This window comes from Musca autumnalis, unplaced genomic scaffold, assembly GCF_047663935.1.
Source record: "Musca autumnalis isolate F117 unplaced genomic scaffold, ASM4766393v1 scaffold_1, whole genome shotgun sequence".
Classification (NCBI taxonomy): Eukaryota; Metazoa; Arthropoda; class Insecta; order Diptera; family Muscidae; genus Musca; species Musca autumnalis.
In genome coordinates this window covers 290,765,948-290,786,210 of record NW_027411644.1, presented here as the reverse complement: position 1 = coordinate 290,786,210, position 20,263 = coordinate 290,765,948, and the positions used below count along the sequence as shown (strand labels likewise).

At 33.3% G+C, this 20,263-nt stretch overlaps 1 protein-coding gene across 1 annotated transcript in view; it reads left to right on the top strand.

Annotated features, from left to right (window-relative positions):
• The window catches only part of Octbeta2R (Octopamine beta2 receptor), a 653,741-nt gene that overhangs the window by 330,239 nt on the left and 303,239 nt on the right, over window positions 1-20,263 (top strand). The window contains exon 3 of the mRNA XM_073961606.1: window positions 19,668-19,702. The gene's annotated coding sequence lies outside the window, so the exon portion shown is untranslated. The remainder of the gene's footprint in view (window positions 1-19,667; window positions 19,703-20,263) is intronic.

The following is a 20,263-nucleotide window of genomic DNA, read 5'->3' as shown; positions in this document are numbered from 1 at the left end:
ACATCCTCCTGTAGAGACCAGCAAGGTAATCTGGTAACAGATACAGATAGTGTGCTCAGGATATGGAAAGAGCATTTTGCTAAACTGTTGGTGTCCAATATTAGGGAAGACGACGAAGATACCACAGATCCAATCCCAGAAGATGGAATTGAATATATGCCGCCCAGCCAAGAGGAGGTAAAGTCGGCAATAACCCGGCTAAAGAATAATAAGGCAGCAGGACCCAAGCTATTCAAAACCGGACGCGACACGCTGATTAGGTTTATGCATCAGCTAGTTAGTACCATCTGGCAAGAAAAACGCGTACCCGACGATTGGAACCTGAGTATCCTGTGTCCCGTCCACAAGAAAATAGATAAGACTGTATGCTCTAACTATAGAGGCATAAGTCTTTCACTATTGCCTACAAGATAGTGTCAGGGATATTATGCGAACGACTAAAGCCTATGATCAATAAAATAATTGGACCATACCAATGCGGCTTTAGACCTGGCAAGTCCACCATTGACCAGATATTTACCCTACGGCAAATCCTGAAGAAGATCTAAGAGATTCAGATCGACACCTACCATCTGTTTGTCTATTATTAGGCAGCCTTCGACAGCCCCCTACGCCCAAAGGTATTCCAAGCCATTTCTGAATTTGGTATCCCCGCAAAGCTCATTCGGCTTTGTAAGATGACTTTAACTGATACTAGGTCCTCAGGTTAAATATGAAAGAACCTACAGCATGCAGAATATACAGCAGTAAATCTGGCAGTCTGGCAGTAAACGGCGAAAAGACAAAGTTGATGGTGTCGACGTGCAATGCGTCCATAGAGCTAGGAACAACAATGTAAGTTGGTTCCTATAATTTGAAGGTAGTAAAAGACTTCGTCTACCTCGGCACCGTCATAAACACAACAAACAACATTAGTTATGCAATAAGGTGACGAATTGTGTTGGCCAACACATGCTACACACGGTGCTCTTGAAACAATTTTACATGGAAGGTGCTTACACTTCGGAAGTTTTTGCGGATTCTGAAACTACAATGTTTATAGATGAAAACAATCAAAAAACAAAAAAAATCGCCGGAGCGCTTTTTAAATAAATCGCGATTTAAGTTGAAATTTTTAGGGGTTGTTTAGGTTTTCGCGATTTTGCTTAGAAACCGCATTTCCTATCAAAATGGAACTGAAACAAATGTTGTAGCTATGAAAATTCTCTACAAGATTGGCCTTTATGGTATTCTCGTCGGATTTACCGTTTTTGAGATATAGAAGTTCAAATTTGGACAATTCAAATTCAATTCAATTCTGTATCGCCCCTTATAAAACAATGTCATAACTTCAAATTCCCAACTTAAACTTATATATCTAAAAAAATGTTACAACTTGGTATAAGTTACTTAAGCCAGTCTTGTAGAGAATTTTCCCAGCTTTAAGATTTTCTCAGGTCCCATATCGATAAGACTTACCGTATTTAAGCAAAATCGCGAAACCTTAACAAAAAAACCTAAAAATGTAAACTGAGCTTATTTATCTCAAAAATGGTACAGGCTGGGAACAAATGATAAACGTCAATCCTCTAGAGAATTTTCACAGCTACAACATTTTCTTTAGCTCCATTTCGATTGGACTTGCGGTTTCCAAGCAAAATCGCGAAAACCTAAAAAACACATAAAAATGTGAATTTTGACCGCGATATATTTAAAAATCCCTACAGCGACTTTTTCTTGTTTTTGGATTTTTCTCATCTATGAACACTGCTGTTTCAGAATTCACAGAAATTTTCCTTGTGTAAGCGGTTTTCATCAAAAGTTAGTTAAGGCGCACCCTCAATGACATTGTTTTATAAGGGGGTGATACAGTCAGTGCATTGTCCCAATTTGAACTTCTATATCTCAAATATGGTAAAAATTACGAAAATACCACAAAGGTCGATCTTGTAGAGAATTTTCATAGCTACAACATTCTTTTTAGTCCCATTTTGATAGGACTTGCGGTTTCTAAGCAACATCGTGAAAACCTAAACAACCATTAAAAATGTCAACTTAAATCGCGATTTATTTAAAAAGCGCTCCGGCGATTTTTTTTGTTTTTTGATTTTTCTCATCTACGAACATTGTAGTTTCAGAATCCGTAAAAACTTCCGAGGTGTAAGCACCTTCCATTTAAAATTGTTTCAAAAGCACCGTGTACATTGGCTTAAGAAAGTAGTTTAAAAACAAGGCCACATCTCGTCAAACAAAAACAAAGCTTTACAAAACACTGATACTACCTGTCATAATGTATGGTTTCGAAGCCCGGGTTCTTGAGCAAACCTGGGTTCGAAAGATCTACGGGCCAGTCTCCGTTGACGGTGAATATCCACGTCGCATGAACCACGAGCTTTATCTGCTATACAACGACATCAGTATAGATAAACGTTTCGAGATGCAACATGTTGACTAGGCCTTATCATAAGAATGAGTAATGATGAAATCGCTAAAAAGGCGTTTAAATACCGGTCACATGGCGGCACATGCAGAACTGGCAGGTCAACGCTTCGATGGAGCGAACAAAAAGAAAAAAGAGATGGAAAGACGCGGTATTCCAAAAAACGAAGCAACAAACATAGAGAATTGGAGATCTTTTCTTAGTTCAGCTTATGAAACAAATGTTCTGTAATGGGCCAGCTAATTAAAGAAGTAAGTAACAACGGCAAACCTTGAGCTTTTGCTGCAAACTTCATGGAAATTGGTTAAGTAGTATTGGAGATATAACATATTTAAAATAAGTAAGAACGGCGTTAAGTTCGGCCGGACTTGTTATACCCACCACCAGGAGTGGTATTAAAGTAAAATGAAACAATTAGTTTCCACTCGTTTATGAAAAAGACTTAATACCAAATTTCACCAATTTCGGTAAAACAATATCGCCAACCTTCAAAATACGGAAATTCAGGAGGTACCGTTCTATGGGGGCTATATCAAAACGTTGATCTATGCCGACAAATTTATGGCATAAATTTTTAGATTCAAAGAAGACTAAATACCAAATTTACGATATTTCAGTAGGATAATGTGGTTAAAACCCAAAAAATACCTTAAATCACGAGGTACGCTTCTATGGGGGATATAGGAGGACGTGGACCTATACTGATAATTCTTTTCTGAAACATTTTATAACCCCATGAAAGACTAAATAACAAATGTCAGTCATTTCGGTGGGATATTAACGTCACATCCTTCACAATTATGAAAATCGGGAGGTACCGTTCTATGGGGGCTATATCGAAATGTGGACTTAGACCGACGAAATTCAGTCGGAAAGGGTTTTACTTCCAACGTAGAGTAAATACCAAATTCTAGCCATTTCTGTTTGTTGTTGTGGCCACAACCCTCAAAAAAGGAAAATCGGGAGGTTACGTTCTATGGGTGCTATATGAAGGCGTGGACCTATATAGACAAATTTCATATGGAAAGTTCTATAACTCAAATGAAGACTAAATACTAAATTTCAGCAATATCGGAGAAATATTGAGGCTTCAAACTTCAAAATACCGGAAATCGGGAGGTACCGTTCTATGGGGCTACGTACTAAATTTCTGCCATTTCGGTGTGATAACGAAGCTAAAGCCTTCAAAATACCGAAAATTGGGTGGTACCGTTCTATAGGGGCTGTATTAAGGCGTGGGCCTGTACCAACAAATTTCTGTTGGAAAGTTTTTCCACCCGAACGAAGACTAAATACCAAATTTCGGCCACATTGGATGAATATTGAGGTCACAACCTTAAAAGGGAGGTACCGTTCTATAGGGCCTATATGAAGACGTGGACCCATACCAACAAAATTCTGGGGGAAAGTTTTATACCACCAACGAAGAGTAAATACCAAATTTCAGCCATTTCGTTGTGATAATGAAGTTAAAACCTTCAAAATACCGAAAATCGGGTGGTAACAGAACTTTGTTCCATGTTGTTCCATAAAAGTTCTAGTCCGCTAAATTTTGAATTTCATAACATTTAGTACCCGAGGAAAAATAAAATAGATCATGTTGTGTAAACGCTACGGTAACTTACTAACACGATGTTTAAAGCCCACAATCTTACTTACCTTACAAAAAAACAATGAACACAATAACTGTTATATTTTCAGAGAAATAGCTTCGTCTTTCTCCAGAAATTTGCAAAAATTACGTATTTCCCAAAAATGGGGAAAATGCTCGTCTTCAGGGGCACGCCACGCCCACACCTTCCAATATTTGGGCCTAATTTTTTTCCTTAGTTTCAATATGTTTACTATCGAATCCCATATAGAAATTAAATATCTTTGACAAAAGAAAATTTTGATTTTTGGCCAGGAAAATCGATTCCTGAACGATTGTGCGTCGTATGAACCACGAGCTGTATCTACTATACTATGGAAATTCAGGAGGTACCGTTCTATGGGGGCTATATCAAAACGTCGATCTATACCGACAAATTTCTGGCATAAAGTTTTTAGATTCAAAGAAGACTAAATACCAAATTTCATTTATTCATATTTCAGTAGGATAATGTGGTTAAAACCCAAAAAAATACCTTAAGTCACGAGGTACGCTTCTCTGTGGGATATAAGAAGACGTGGACCTATACTGATAATTCTTTTCTGGGACATTTTATAACCCCATGAAAGACTAAATAACAAATTTCAGTCATTTCGGTGGGATATTAACGTCACATCCTTCACAATTATGAATATCGGGAGGTACCGTTCTATGGGGGCTATATGGAAATGTGGACTTAGACCGACGAAATTCAGTCGGAAAGGGTTTTACTTCCAACAAAGAGTAAATACCAAATTCTAGTCATTTCTGTTTGTTGTTGTGGCCACAACCCTCAAAAAAAGGAAAATCGGGAGGTTCCGTTCTATGGGTGCTATATGAAGGCGTGGACCTATATAGACAAATTTCATATGGAAAGTTCTATAACTCAAATGAAGACTAAATACTAAATTTCAGCAATATCGGAGAAATATTGAGGCTTCAAACTTCAAAATACCGGAAATCGGGAGGTACCGTTCTATGGGGCTACGTACTAAATTTCTGCCATTTCGGTGTGATAACGAAGCTAAAGCCTTCAAAATACCGAAAATTGGGTGGTACCGTTCTATAGGGGCTGTATTAAGGCGTGGGCCTGTACCAACAAATTTCTGTTGGAAAGTTTTTCTACCCGAACGAAGACTAAATACCAAATTTCGGCCACATTGGATGAATATTGAGGTCACAACCTTAAAAATACAGAAAATCGGGAGGTACCGTTCTATGGGGGCTATAAGAAGGGGTGGACCTGTACCGACAAATTTCTGGGGGAAAGTTTCGTACCCCCAACGAAGAAAAAATACCAAATTTAAGCTATTACGGAGTAATATTGAGACCACAACCTTCATAATACCGAAAATCGGGAGGTACCGTTCTATGGGTCTATATGAAGGCGTGGACCTGTACCGACAAATTTCTGGGGGAAAGTTTCGTACCCCCAACGAAGAATAAATACCAAATTTCAGCCATTTCGGAGTAATATTGAGACCACAACCTTCAAAATACCGAAAATCGGGAGGTACCGTTCTATGGGGCCTATATGAAGACGTGGACCCATACCAACAAAATTCTGGGGGAAAGTTTTATACCACCAACGAAGAATAAATACCAAATTTCAGCCATTTCGTTGTGATAATGAAGTTAAAAAATTCAAAATACCGAAAATCGGGTGGTACCGTTCTAAGGGGGCTATATCAAAACGTGGAGCGATGTAGCCCATTTGCAATACCAAACATTCTAGGAGTAATAAAAACTTCTATATCAAATTTCAAAGCCCTATCTTAAAAATTGCGAGCTGTATCTTGATTTCAACAGACGGACGGACGGACATGGTTATATCGACTTAGAATTTTACCCTGATCAAGAATATATATACTTTATAGGTTCTCTGATGAATATTTCGATGTGTTACAAACGGAATGACAAATTTAATTATACCCCCATATTATGGTGGAGGGTATAAAAAGCAGGCGTTGTCGTGTCTTTAGGCCCCAAAGAAGGACCTGGATTGTAGATTAATTCGTAGATTTTAAAACCGATACATTTGTAATATTGGAATTCAATAAAATATGTAGCCTGTTTCGACGGCCATCCCTGTACATTCCCTGACAATTTCAAGAAAATCGGTTCAGTATTTGTTGTAAATGTAACATATTTTAAAAAGTGGGCTTGGTCAAGTTTTTGGGGACCAAATAAGTAGATAAGGTCAAAGACGCAACCACAGTTGGCTCCCAAATTAAATTCCAAACCGATACAATCGTAATTATTGCAAATATAGCATTTTAAAGTAATAGGGTATATGAAAAGTATCCCGCCCCTTTACGAAATTCAATAAAATATTTAGCCTATTTTCACCAGGGTCTATCGCTGTACATTCTCTGACAATTTCTGGAAAATCAGTTCAGCAGTTTTTGTAGAAAACATTAAAATTGAAAATTGAAGATAAAGTGAACATAAAAGTGGACGCGGTCTAATTTATTTCGCATAAAAATCTAAGTTGGTTTATGACGAACATTTCAGAAAAAGAATTATAAAATAGGTTCAGATGTTCTCAACTGATGCCATTACCAACGAAAAACTTTTATGTAGATTGTATATTTTTTATGTTATATTTTATATTTTTATTTCATATTTTTGTATATATGTATTATTTTGCTTTAAAATTTAATATTTTTGTCTTATTTTTATCTTTATGTTTCCCTATATAGACTTATTTATTTTATCATCTTTATATTTTTATATTTAATATAAGTAAACTTCGTAAAAGAAGCTTTAAAGTATATACTGGTATTTATTTATATTGTTATAAAACAATCAGAAAAACTCGTATTTTATGACATTTCAATTATTTTATACATAAATCCCCTAATTGTCCTTGGAAAGAAGTACACAAGAACCAACTTTTTTTTTATAAAATGTTTTAAAATTTATGACATCTAAACGATAAAAATACAATAAATGAACATTGTCGATTCAAAATCCTCTACCCTTGGTTATACTGTTAAATTGAGCGAAACAAAAACAAAACATAACAACACACAAGTGTGGCAAAACAAGAAAATTGTATTGTCGGCACAAAAGGGCGGGGCAAATATAAAAACAAAAAAGAGCTTAGCACAGCCTTATATTTGCACTACAAAGCGAACCTAAACACACACGCACACCCATTTTGGGATTTTGAAATAACAACACACACACACAAATCATAAAGTGAATCCAAAACTTTGTTATATTGCCTGATTTGGTAGAATAATAAAAATTCATTGGCAACACAATGGCTCTTCGTTTTCCAGACCAACACAATTATTATTGAAATCTTAAATGTCAGCATAGAAGTGATGAGATAGGATATGTCAAAAAAAGTTTTTGCAGCAAAATGTTCCAGTTACTGTTGAATGAAAATAAGACACATTTTATTTTCTTGGAGAATTTTGATAGCTGTCAGACATGCAGAGGTTTAGTTGAAAGATTATGTTTTTACAAGAGATGTGAATGAAATCAAAAGCGAAAGTATACATGCAACTGCTACAGTATATAACAAAGGTCAGTCTATAAAAAAATGTGGGAATTTATTGTACAATTTGTAGAATTTTTATTAATATTTCACTTCTTTCCAAGGAATACCTTTTGCATGATTTTTTCATGAACGATTAGATTGTCCGTGAAACACATTTCGGCCAAACATATATGGAGTCTTTCATGAGACACATTTTTTGGTTTGTCGAAATGGTTTTACCTTATTTGGCCATAAGTTTAGGCGGATAAAAATGTCCAAGATTGATTTTCTTCCATGGAAGTGCTATACGACCAGCAGCTGCATCCTTGTATTTATTGACTTAGCTCACCCTGGTTGCGTATAATTAACATTAATATTGTAAAACCACAAGTAAAACCTATCAACACTCATACGCTCCCCCATGTGCTTCAATAACAACCTGCATATTTGTGGTTTTTGCTGTTGGTTTTTTCGCTTTTATTATTAATTAAATTAACCGCAACCGTAATACATACAAATGATTACATTTTTTACTCTGAAGTGTAAATAAATACCTACGTATTTACATACCTTAAATATACATTTTAAAACAATGGAATTATAGTTTTTTGTTTTTAATGAAAACTGCAGAGAAAGAAAAAAAAAACAAATAAAACACAAAATAATCAATTAAATAATATTAAATGGTCAATTAATGTCAAGAGGACTACAAAGTAAACAATTAAACGAATTTTATTGAAATTATAAGCCACAAATATTAACAAATGCATAGTTTTCTTTAAAAAATTGTATTATTTTCATGAGAATATATGTAAACTGTTCATAATATTTGATTAACAAATGCTTATTATATAATTAATATTTTTTAAATGGAATCGAAAAAAAAAATGGCAAAGCCTTCTGTAATAATATTGTAATTTATTTCGTAAATCATGAACTGTTTAAATATACACAAACGAAAAAGTTGATATATATTATTGTGTTTTAAATCACAAAAGAATGCTCAATTTTTAATATCAATTATTAAATAAATCGCAGATTAATTTAACAAAAGCTTTAACAGGAAAGTTTAATATTAATGGGAGTGACGTTAGTGTAACAAAAAATTAATTTAAAAAATCCACGTTTATGGGGCAGAATGTGGGCTTAAAAACTAATTTAAAAAATTCACGTTTATGTGGCAAAATGTAGGCTTAAAAAATAATTTAAAAATTCACGTTTATGTGGCAAAATGTAGGCTTAAAAATTAATTTAAAAAATCCACGTTTATGGGGCAGAATGTGGACACAGAAATTAATTTAAAAAATCCATGTTTATGGGGCAAAATGTGGGCTTAAAAATTAATTTAAAAAATCCATGTTTATGGGGCAAAATGTGGGCTTAAAAATTAATTTAAAAAATCCATGTTTATGGGGCAGAATGTGGGCTTAAAAATTAATTTAAAAAATCCACGTTTATGGGTCAGAATGTGGGCTTAAAAATTAATTTAAAAATCCACGTTTATAAGGCAGAATGTGGGCTTAAAAATTAATTTAAAAATCCACGTTTATAAGGCAGAATGTGGGCTTAAAAATTAATTTAAAAATCCACGTTTATAAGGCAGAATGTGGGCTTAAAAATTAATTTAAAAAATCCACGTTTATGGGGCAGAATGTGGGCATAAAAATTGTTTAAAAAATCCAAGTTTATGGGACAGAAAGTGGGGTTGAAAATTAATTTAAAAATCCACGTCCATGTTTATGGGGCATAATTTAGGGTTAAAATTAATTAAAAAAATTAACGTTTATCGAGCATAATTTAGGGTTAAAAATTATTTAAAAAATCCACCTTTAGGGGCAGAATGTGGACTTAAAAATTAATTTAAAAAGTTAACGTTTATGAGGCAGAATTTGGACTTAAAAATTATTTTAAAAAATCCACGTTTATGAGGCAGAATGTGGGCTTAAAATTAATTTCAAAAATCCAGGTTTATGTAGAAGAACGTGTGTTCAAAAAATAATTAAAAAATCCTGAATGTGGGCTTAAAAATTAATTCAAAAAATCCACGTTTATGGGGCAGAATGTGTCGGGTGCCACCGTGGTGCAATGGTATGCACACCCGCCTTGCACGCAGAAGGTCAGTGGTTCGATTCCCCGGCCAGGCAACATCAAACATTTTTCAACGGTGGCAAAATACCCCTCAGTAATGTTGGCGACATTTCCTGAGTATATCAGCCTTGAAAAACTTCTCTAAAAAGTGGTGTCTTAAGGCACGCCATTCGGACTCGGCGATAAACAGTAGGTCCCATATCATTGAGCTAATATGAATCGGGGTACACTCATTGATATGAGAGAAGTCTCCCTTGTCCCGTATGGGATGTTGTGGAACAATGTTTTTTTTTTATGGGGCAGAATGTGGGCTTAAAAATTAATTTAAAAAATCCACGTTTATGGGGCAGAATGTGGGCTTAAAATTAATTTCAAAAATCCAAGTTTATGGGGCAGAATGTGGGCTTAAAAATTAATTTAAAAAATCCACGTTTATGGGGCAGAATGTGGGCTTAAAAATTAATTTAAAAAATCCACGTTTATGGGGCAGAATGTGGGCTTAAAAATTAATTTAAAAAATCCACGTTTATGGGGCAGAATGTGGGCTTAAAAATTAATTTAAAAAATACACGTTTATGGGGCAGAATGTGGGCTTAAAATTAATTTCAAAAATCCAAGTTTATGGGGCAGAATGTGGGCTTAAAAATTAATTTAAAAAATCCACGTTTATGGGGCAGAATGTGGGCTTAAAAATTAATTTAAAAAATCCACGTTTATGGGGCAGAATGTGGGCTTAAAAATTAATTTAAAAAATCCACGTTTATGGGGCAGAATGTGGGCTTAAAAATTAATTTAAAAAATCCACGTTTATGGGGCAGAATGTGGGCTTAAAAATTAATTTAAAAAATACACGTTTATGGGGCAGAATGTGGGCTTAAAAATTAATTTAAAAAATCCACGTTTATGGGGCAGAATGTGGGCTTAAAAATTAATTTAAAAAATCCACGTTTATGGGGCAGAATGTGGGCTTAAAAATTAATTCAAAAAATCCACGTTTATGGGGCAGAATGTGGGCTTAAAAATTAATTCAAAAAATCCACGTTTATGGGGCAGAATGTGGGCTTAAAAATTAATTTAAAAAATCCACGTTTATGGGGCAGAATGTGGGCTTAAAAATTAATTTAAAAAAATCCACGTTTATGGGGCAGAATGTGGGCTTAAAAATTAATTTTAAAAATCCACGTTTATGGGGCAGAATGTGGGCTTAAAAATTAATTAAAAAATCCACGTTTATGGGGCAGAATGTGGTCTTAAAAATTAATTTAAAAAATCCACGTTTATGGGGCAGAATGTGGTCTTAAAAATTAATTTAAAAAATCCACGTTCATGGGGCAGAATGTGGTCTTAAAAATTAATTTAAAAAATCCACGTTTATGGGGCAGAATGTGGGCTTAAAAATTAATTTAAAAAATCCACGTTTATGGGGCAGAATGTGGGCTTAACCCTTCTTTGCATGATTTTTTCTTTTTTGTTCAAAAAAATCAAGGAGATAGAATTCATGATCAAAAAAATGGGAAAAATATTTAAAAAAATTTTAGTATATGTTTTTAGCATAATTTTAGCAATAAACAATACGATGGAAATTTCCATCAACATGCAATGCCTGATCAGTAGCTTAGTATAGAAATAAAAGAACATTTGAATATAAACAAAAGAGAATATTAGGGAATAGTTTTTATTTTTTGACAAAAGAATTCATTTATTTTTATTGGTACAGAATAAAAGTAAAAGAGAGCATTCAATATTTTTAATGGTAATTAACAAAAGATTATACATATATCATTTTTTATCATGAACTTAGTACAGAATGCAATTATAAGAGTGTATCATTAGGCATTGTTTATTCTTTATGATATTTAACAAAGCAATTATTATTTTTATTTAGGCACAAATTTACACCACATTTACTGCAAGAAATTGTGGAATATCCATTACAGTTAGGATATTTACAACGGAGTGACCCACCCACGTTTGGCCAATGTTCAGCACCATCTGTTCTTATATCTTTTGGAGGTGGGGGGCATTTTGAAGCCCTTTTTCTTTTTGGTTCAAGCTCTTGTTCAAGACCGCTTGGACGTCCTCGTTTTGGTTCTTTACTTGTTCCTTTATTACAAAGAACAAAAGCTAATTCATTTCTGAACTGGCTCATTGTAAGTATAGTTTTTTCATGGTGATTATTTTCCATGGCATTTTTCCTATAAAGGACCCACGCATTTATTACTGAGAGATCCAGTAAGTGGAAAAGATACGCATATACCATTTTTTTACCTAATTGTTGTACGGTTTCTTCCCAAAAAACTATCCATAAGGTCTACACCTCCCATATGCTTATTGTACTCTTGTACAATAAATGGACAAGCAATTCCAATATTTTCCTATTTTGCCTCGTCATATCTGGAGACCTCAGTGACAGGTAAAGTACCAGCATAAGTAGATAGTAGAGTTACCACTTTATTATCGTTCCTTCTTTGGTCCTTTGGTATTGTATCAAATCTTTCGTTGAGGTGCTGTATTACAGGGCGGATTTTGTGAAGTATGTCATGTTGTGTGTGTCCTACGGGCTTACGAAGATCATTATCATTGAAATGTAATGATAACTTAATTTGTTCAAATTTATTCAACGTCATTGTTGATGCGATTGGTCCATATCCAAACTGTGGAGACCAGTATGATCTAGTGCCGGGAAATTTCTGGACTGACATGTATACAAGGATGCCAAAGAACTTGTTTATGTCCGACTCAGTAAAATGTGTTGCTGAGTTCGGGTTTCCTTGTGTTATATACAGGTTTGTTTCTTCTAATATTTTGTTGACAAAATCATTGGTAAAAAAATGTGTGAAACATTGGTATGGGGTTGCTAGTTTAGATATATCATCAGGGTAAGTAGCATTACCCATGAAAGTAACATTTTCTGCAACATATTCCATGTTCTTTTTTTTTCATATCAATTTTATTTTATCTATGAGATTGGACTGTTGATCACTTACCCCCTCCTGAACAAGGGGAGCATCATTGTCAAGATTTTCATCGACAATATCATCAATTACAGTTTTCTCGACTTGATCATCTTCATCATTTTCTCCCTCTAGGTATCTTTCTAGTTCATCACCGTCGTGTATCTCATCATCAGAATCCTCATCATCAAAGCCATCTTCTGATAGCCAAGCATCTTCGAATTGCTTTAAGTAAGCTTCAATTTGCTTATCATGTAAGGAATTCTAAAGTAGTAATAAATAATATACAACAGTAAAAAATTATTTTCCCATAGCTCAGGGGATAAGTAATTGCATAGTGATGTAAAAATCCATCATTTAGAATTTCTTAAATTTAACACAAAATTTGTCAAAAACTGCTTTCAAAAGGCACAGAAACACAAACTACACACCTTTCTTCGACTCATTTTAATTTTTTTGACAACAATTTATCAATTATAATACAAAATAAAAAAATACAAAATCGTGCGTTTATTGCAATTACAAGAAACTGCAAAATTATAACTTTCAGCTTGATTTACCGTTACTTACATGTGTTTATTTTTGACAGCTTTGTTTTGTTTTTATGCAATGCACCCTAAAATGTTATCCAGGCATGATAAACCTAAATTTTTAATTGCTTTTAATATATTTTTTGGGCATTCAATAATATGATGGAAATTTCCGTCTATATGCAAAGAAGGGTTAAAAATTAATTTAAAAAATCCACGTTTATGGGGCAGAATGTGGGCTTAAAAATTAATTTAAAAAATCCACGTTTATGGGGCAGAATGTGGGCTTAAAATTAATTTAAAAAATCCACGTTTATGGGGCAGAATGTGGGCTTAAAAATTAATTTAAAAAATCCACGTTTATGGGGCAGAATGTGGGCTTAAAATTAATTTAAAAAATCCACGTTTATGGGGCAGAATGTGGGCTTAAAAATTAATTTAAAAAATCCACGTTTATGGGGCAGAATGTGGGCTTAAAAATTAATTTAAAAAATCCACGTTTATGGGGCAGAATGTGGGCTTAAAAATTAATTTAAAAAATCCACGTTTATGGGGCAGAATGTGGGCTTAAAAATTAATTTAAAAAATCCACGTTTATGGGGCAGAATGTGGGCTTAAAAATTAATTTAAAAAATCCACGTTTATGGGGCAGAATGTGGGCTTAAAAATTAATTTAAAAAATCCACGTTTATGGGGCAGAATGTGGGCTTAAAAATTAATTTAAAAAATCCACGTTTATGGGGCAGAATGTGGGCTTAAAATTAATTTAAAAAATCCACGTTTATGGGGCAGAATGTGGGCTTAAAAATTAATTTAAAAAATCCACGTTTATGGGGCAGAATGTGGGCTTAAAAATTAATTTAAAAAATCCACGTTTATGGGGCAGAATGTGGGCTTAAAAATTAATTTAAAAAATCCACGTTTATGGGGCAGAATGTGGGCTTAAAAATTAATTTAAAAAATCCACGTTTATGGGGCAGAATGTGGGCTTAAAAATTAATTTAAAAAATCCACGTTTATGGGGCAGAATGTGGGCTTAAAAATTAATTTAAAAAATCCACGTTTATGGGGCAGAATGTGGGCTTAAAAATTAATTTAAAAAATCCACGTTTATGGGGCAGAATGTGGGCTTAAAAATTAATTTAAAAAATCCGCGTTTATGGGGCAGAATGTGGGCTTAAAAATTAATTTAAAAAATCCACGTTTATGGAGCAGAATGTGGGCTTAAAAATTAATTTAAAAATCCACGTTTATGGGGCAGAATGTGGGCTTAAAAATTAATTTAAAAAATCCACGTTTATGGGGCAGCATGTGGGCTTAAAAATTAATTTAAAAAATCCACGTTTATGGGGCAGAATGTGGGCTTAAAAATTAATTTAAAAAATCCACGTTTATGGGGCAGAATGTGGGCTTAAAAATTAATTTAAAAAATCCACGTTTATGGGGCAGAATGTGGGCTTAAAAATTAATTTAAAAAATCCACGTTTATGGGGCAGAATGTGAGCTTAAAAATTAATTTAAAAAATCCACGTTTATGGGGCAGAATGTGGGCTTAAAAATTAATTTAAAAAATCCACGTTTATGGGGCAGAATGTGGGCTTACAAATTAATTTAAAAAATCCACGTTTATGGGGCAGAATGTGGGCTTAAAAATTAATTTAAAAAATCCACGTTTATGGGGCAGAGTGTGGGCTTAAAAATTAATTTAAAAAATCCACGTTTATGGGGCAGAATGTGGGCTTAAAAATTAATTTAAAAAATCCACGTTTATGGGGCAGAATGTGGGCTTAAAAAATAATTTAAAAAATCCACGGGGCAGAAAGTGGGCTTAAAAATTAATTTAAAAAATCCACGTTTATGGGGCAGAATGTGGGCTTAAAAATTAATTTAAAAAATCCACGTTTATGGGGCAGAATGTGGGCTTAAAAAATAATTTAAAAAATCCACGTTTATGGGGCAGAATGTGGGCTTAAAAATTAATTTAAAAAATCCACGTTTATGGGGCAGAATGTGGGCTTAAAAATTAATTTAAAAAATCCACGTTTATGGGGCAGAATGTGGGCTTAAAAATTAATTTAAAAAATCCACGTTTATGGGGCAGAATGTGGGCTTAAAAATTAATTTAAAAAATCCACGTTTATGGGGCAGAATGTGGGCTTAAAAATTAATTTAAAAAATCCACGTTTATGGGGCAGAATGTGGGCTTAAAAATTAATTTAAAAAATCCACGTTTATGGGGCAGAATGTGGGCTTAAAAATTAATTTAAAAAATCCACGTTTATGGGACAGAATGAGGAGATAAAAATTAATTTAAAAAAGCCACGTTTATGGGGCAGAATGTGGGCTCAAAAATTAAATTAAAAAATCCACGTTTATGGGGCAGAATTAATTTAAAAAATCCACGTTTATGGGGCAGAATTAATTTAAAAATCCACGTTTATGGGGCAGAATTAATTTAAAAAATCCACGTTTATAGTGCATAATTGGGGCTTAAAAATTAATTTACCAATGCAACATTTTATCCACATTTTCGCTTCTGATATTGCAATTTACAACAATTTGTGGCGAAAAAAGAGTTGAACTACCCAGCAAAATGTTCGATGCCAAAGATGACATTCAATCATGGGTGCAAGTGATTTAGCATGTCATCTTTTTAGCATCTTCATCGATGAATTTTATATGAGCGTGGACCCCAAAAAATGACGTTCTTTTCTGGATCCTAAGCATGTCATTTTAACCAATGCGTTGACATGTCATTTCCACCAATGCTTTGGCATGTCATTTCCACCAATGATTTGACATGTCATTTTCACCAATGCTTTGACACGTCATTTTCACCCATGCTTTGGCATGTCATTTTCACCAACCCCTTGGCATGAAATTTTCATGTCTTGTTTGGAAAATTGAAATGCTGTATTGAAATATGGTTTTCATGAAAAACAAAACTCTTTATTAATTCAAACGAATTCATGAAATAGCTACAATTAATTTATCAGTTTAGTTTTTCAAAAGTTTACATCCAAAATTGCAATGTAATCACCACCGCTGCAACGCAAAAGATTACTTCCTCCGTTCTCCGCAACTGATATTCTTTCATCTTACAAAAGGTTTTTTCAATTATCTTCCCATCACCAGTTCAGATTCCAACATGGACCCCAAATGCACTCCTTTAAGTATTTTTATTTCGTAAATTACTTTTATTTTATAATTTTGTTATTTTATAACAACATTTTGGTAATTTATACTCTTTTGTTTAGTGACGGAAATATGTAGGGATCTACAACCCGGCTTGCTTTAGGGATCTCTAAGAACAAAATGTAACGAACGGGGAGGAGAGACTTTTTATGGAAAATACCATTTATGCTTAATTAATTTATTTTTAATTGTTTCTTTCCAAAAGTAGTTTCTTCTTTATTTTCAGATTCTTGTTCCTTTTCGTTTCGGACTTTTTTTTCAAATTCCAAGAAGCGAGATTTGATTGATTTCATTCTATGTCAGATTTAGAACAGACAAGGGAACTTTTAAAATAGCAATGTGTGCAGTCCGATTCTATTTTTAACTCGATGGTTGGGACTTCATATAATACCAATTGTTTAGAATTTTTAGTTGTTTGATATGCAGGAAATGTAAGACAACATCACGACGACAGTTCTAACAACTTTGGTCTGTTCCAGAAACTGCAAGAATCTACTTATTTTTACTACGATAACAATTTTTCCTTTATGTTATCGGAAAAAATAGTAAAAATTAGTAGATTTTTGCAGTACTGGAACATACAAAAATGAAAATAAACAGGTGTGTAAATAAAAACACAAACATCATCTCTATTGGATCGATGGAATGGGTACAAATGCTGATGAAAAGATCGGATCTTTCACGACTTCCTTTGCATTGGTTCAAATCCTAATGAAAAGATCGGATCTTTCACGACTTCCTTTGAACCAATGCAAAAGATGACATGAAATCACGTCATCGCAAAGAACCCCTTCCGTCAAATTTTGCTGGGTAATACTCACTGTTTACATTTAACTACATGTAATCCCTTCATTTCACTAGCTCACGCAGTCTTCCCCCTTACCTCATCAGCTAACTACATAATCCGTTTATGTGTATTGGAAACCAATACCGCATCCTGTCCAACCTTTTTCATTGTTCAAAATGAAGTGAAAACGAAAGATTTCATTTGAATTTTTCACCAAATGAATTTTAATTAACCCTAAGTATATTATCTTGCTTAATTGATTTACAAATGCGTGAAGTTACTTTTTTGTATCCTATTGGGAGTCTTTTTAATGCTCGAATATATTTGATTGGAAATGAGCCACTTCACATACCTCAACACACACACCCACACAGATCAAATATGTATATTACTTACTTTCACTTCATTAAACGAATTACTGACAAATCTCGTTGGTCTTTCTACAACAAGAACAGAAGTTAACTAGTATAACACAACGAATGAATACAAATGCGAAATGGTCAAAAGTACTTTTGGCATTTTGTAAATACCATAAAAACACAGATAGTCTTTTAATAATGCAATAATCGTATGTTTCTGGCATGATTAAATAAATACGATATTAACAACAGAAAGTTATGTGTGAATGTTTGCTCTCACATAAACACACCCAGCAAAATGTTCGATGCCAAAGATGACATTCAATCATGGGTGCAAGTGATCTAGCATGTCATCTTTTTAGCATCTTCATCGATGAATTTTATATGATCGTGGACCCCAAAAGATGACGTTCTTTTTTGGATCCTAAGCATGTCATTTTAACCAATGCGTTGACATGTCATTTCCACCAATGCTTTGGCATGTCATTTTCACCAACCCCTTGGCATGAAATTTTCATGTATTGTTTGGAAAATGGAAATGCTGTATTGAAATATGGTTTTCATGAAAAACAAAACTCTTTATTAATTCAAACGAATTCATGAAATAACTACAATTAATTTATCAGTTTAGTTTTTCAAAAGTTTACATCCAAAATTGCAATGTAATCACCACCGCTGCAACGCACAAGATTACTTCCTCCGTTCTCCGCAACTGATATTCTTTTATCTTACAAAAGGTTTTTTCAATTATCTTCCCATCACCAGTTCAGATTTCGACATAGACTCCAAATGCACTCCTTTAAGTATTTTTATTTCGTAAATTACTTTTATTTTATAATTTTGTTATTTTATAACAACATTTTGGTAATTTATACTCTTTTGTTTAGTGACGGAAATATGTAGGGGTCTACAACCCGGCTTGCTTTAGGGATCTCTAAGAACAAAATGTAACGAACGGGGAGGAGAGACTTTTTATGGAAAATACCATTTATGCTTAATTAATTTATTTTTAATTGTTTCTTTCCAAAAGTAGTTTCTTCTCTATTTTCAGATTCTTGTTCCTTTTCGTTTCGGACTTTTTTTTCAAATTCCAAGAAGCGAGATTTGATTGATTTCATTCTATGTCAGATTTAGAACAGACAAGGGAACTTTTAAAATAGCAATGTGTGCAGTCCGATTCTATTTTTAGCTCGAAGGTTGGGAATTCATATAATACCAATTGTTTAGAAGTTTTAGTTGTTTGATATGCAGGAAATGTAAGACAACATCACCGACAGTTTTAACAACTTTGGTCAGTTCCAGAAACTGCAAGAATCTACTTATTTTTACTACGATAACAATTTTTCCTTTATGTTATCGGAAAAAATAGTAAAAATTAGTAGATTTTTGCAGTACTGGAACATACCAAAATGAAAATAAACAGGTGTGTAAATAAAAACACAAACATCATCTCTATTGGATCGATGGAATGGGTACAAATGCTGATGAAAAGATCGGATCTTTCACGACTTCCTTTGCATTGGTTCAAATCCTAATGAAAAGATCGGATCTTCCACGACTTCCTTTGAACCAATGCAAAAGATGACATGAAATCACGTCATCGCAAAGAACCCCTTCCGTCAAATTTTGCTGGGACAGATACATATGTACCTGTATTGTTGGTTCAAATGTGTAAAACATTCAAGGAACACGGCAGTTTCTTCTATTCTTGATGATTTTTTTTATTCATGATTGTTTTGTTGTTTTAAGAAAGAGAGGAAATAAGAAAAATACATAGAAGTTACCTGAATGTTTGTGCATGTAAATATTTAACATGATTTTTATCAGAATGTGTATATGTGTAGGTGAGATTTGTTGTACAATGAGTTTCTCAAACTGTTGATACAATTATTTTCTTTTATTTAGAAATAATTGAAATTCTGTTTGTATCAATTGCTTTTGGTGTTGGTATTAATCATGTGCCTGTTTTTATTGAACAGACTGTTGAAAACTAATTGAAAAATAAAGAAAAGTTTATTTGGTTCTGTTGATGAAAGAAAATTACATGTTGTTATTGTATCATTTATGTAAAAAATTGGAAATGTATTACTTCGTGGAATATGTTATGTAGTTATTTGAAGTTTTCGGGAGATTTGTTGTTTTTTTAAAACTTGAAAATAAAAGTAATTCTCTTTATTAAATTCTAATATATTTTCTTTGTGTTTGTTATTTACAGATTGTATTACTCTTGGTGGAGGTTATTTAATAAAGGTAAGTAAAATATTTATTTGTAAAAAATTTTGTTAAAGAATGATAGTACAGTAATGAAAATGGTATTATGTAGCGTTTTTCAATACGTTTTCCCCTGTCGGAAAGGGTCGTAAGTCCACAGGAAAAGTTATATTTTGAATGAATTCTACAGGTAATGTAGTTCAGATATAATGATATACGTCATCCATGGTTGGCCTACAACTTTTTACAATAATCGGATGATATTTGGCAGAGCCATAGGGCTGATCTTTTGCATAAAAATCTGATAATTTCTATTTAATAATTTAATTATTTATTTTGCAACGAAAATTTATACTTGACAGTTATTTTTCTTTATAAGCGCACTGATTATGATAGGTTTTTATTGATGCCAATTGTGATGCATTTTGCAAAATTCCAATTTTTTAATGTTTTTTTTTTTTTTTTGATATGTTGGCCATTAAGAACCGTTTCTATAGAGTTCGCATGTTCTAGAAAGTTGTTTACTGAGAACTAAGGTATATTTTTGTACTTGGTTGTTTGCTTCAATTTTGATCGGTTTGATATCTGTAGACCAAAATC